Here is a 2,055-nt window from a genome sequence, read left to right as displayed (position 1 = left end):
AAAAAAAAAAGAAAAGAAAAGAAAAGAAATGGTGAATTTTATGGGAATTAAATCTCAATTTTTAAAAATTGAAAAAATAAATAAATAAATAAAAAAGAACATCATCCATCAGCCCCCAGGAGGCAGAACTGACGTCGTTCTGAGTGGCAGGTTGTTTGCAGACATCAAAGCCATAACGTGCACAAACCCACTAACCCAGTAATTTCCCTTCTGGGAATCTGACCTAAGGAACAACTTAAGGGTTTTGTTTTATGATATTAAGCCAGTTTTTAAATATGATTTTTACAAGTTATTTTTATAATAGGAAAAATTTGAAACCATCTCAATGCTCATCCGTTTGGATCTGGTTCAGTAAAGTCTGGTGCATCTTTGTCATGGGACACCATGCAGCTCTGAGAGTCAGCGTGGCCGCAATCGATGTCGGTACATAGAAAGTATCCATGATTTTTTTTCCAGTTAAAAAAAAAAAAGGTAAGAAACTCAAGTTACAGAATGGTATTGCCATGTGATCTGAACTTTAGATAAAGTTGGGATCGTGTGGTGGCTAAGAATATATTAATAGATTACAGAGCCAAACAGCCTAGATTCGGATCCCGGTTCCCGCCACTTACCAGTTGTACGTCCTGGTAAATTACCCAACCTCTCTGAGCTTGTTTTCTCTAAACTTGCTAAGTTTTTCTGAGCTTCAATTTTTTCATCTATAAACTGGGGCCAATAATAATAGGGTTGTCATGAAGACTGTGTTGTCATGTGGAAAATTAGACCATGCGTGGTGCGTGATAAGTGCTCTGTTATCTATTACTGTTTTAGATAAACAGATGATAGATCAATGATGGGTGAATAGATCAAAGACAGATCATAGATGGATAAATAGATAATAGTAAAAAATGGGAGAAATGCCAGTGTGTTAAGAGTGGCTGTCTCGTGCTCGCTTCGGCAGCACATATACTAAAATTGGAACGATACAGAGAAGATTAGCATGGCCCCTGCGCAAGGATGACACGCAAATTCGTGAAGCGTTCCATAAAAAAAAAAAAAAAAGAAAAGAAAAAGAAAAGAAAAAAAAGAAAAAAGAAAGAGTGGCTGTCTCTAGGGACAGGGTTATAGAGGGATTTCTTTTCCTTCTTTTTGCTAACTGGTATAGTCTAAGTTTCTGTAATGAACATATGTTACTTGTATAATTTTTTTTAATACATGTATATGGAAGAAGTGAAAAACATTAACTTTGGCAGTGAAATTAGATGTAAGAATCGGAGCCTCTTACTCCTCCTTGTGTCAGACAGGAATCTTTTGATTGCAAGTGACAGAAACCCAACTCCCACTAGCTTACACCAAAAAGAGGGACTCCCAGGCAGGAGGCTAGGGTGGTGTCAGAATGGAGGGAAGACTTCAGTAAGTAGGGCGGTTCAGTGGAAAGGCTGGATTCTTGGCTCCTTTTGTTTCTGCTTCTCTCAGCCTTCATATTCTTGGATGTCTTTAAACGCCCTGGTAGATGGCTCTTCCTCACAGCTCCAAAGCCAAAAAGAGAGTTTCCCTCCATTCCAATTGCACACTGCTTAGTGGAGCACTCTGATTGGCCCAGCTCAGGTTAAATGCTCACCTGTTGAACCAATCACTGTGGCTCATAGACCCAGCCCCACGGAACTTGACCGCTGGACTCAAGAGCCAGAGAAAGAACAGCTCCCCAGAGAAAGGAAGGCTTCTTCCCGGTAGACTAAACTTTACAGGGCTCCCGCACTTTAGCCAGCCCTAGAATGAGCCCATCATCGGCCAAAACACTAGGCATGCAGGCCTCACTGCACAAGGCCTTGGAGAGTACCCAGAGGCCCCCTCCAGATTTGCAAGAGTTACCCAGTCCCTGCCTCATGTTATTTGAATTAACACTTTATTACTTCAAGGACCAGCCTTCAAGAAAGACAGCCTTCATTCTGTTTCCACTTTGATTTACAACGTTATCGCCAAAAGGTTTGCTAGTTAATTTGCACATATGGTGTGGACTAAGTCAATTTGGAATGCATATGAAGATGACCTGTTTTAATACCACTCTCTTATGCA

The 2,055-nt window shown here is 40.5% G+C and overlaps 1 non-coding gene across 1 annotated transcript; it reads left to right on the top strand.

Annotated features, from left to right (window-relative positions):
- Nucleotides 1-924: 924 nt before the first annotated feature.
- LOC138388756 (U6 spliceosomal RNA) lies at nucleotides 925-1,031 on the top strand. Its single transcript, XR_011234246.1, has one exon. It is a non-coding gene; the product is annotated as a U6 spliceosomal RNA (small nuclear RNA).
- Nucleotides 1,032-2,055: the final 1,024 nt, after the last annotated feature.

The sequence above is a fragment of the Eulemur rufifrons genome, chromosome 7, assembly GCF_041146395.1.
Source record: "Eulemur rufifrons isolate Redbay chromosome 7, OSU_ERuf_1, whole genome shotgun sequence".
Lineage (NCBI taxonomy): Eukaryota > Metazoa > Chordata > Mammalia > Primates > Lemuridae > Eulemur > Eulemur rufifrons.
The sequence above is the reverse complement of the archived record's forward strand: the minus strand, read 5'-3'. Positions and strand labels throughout refer to the sequence as shown.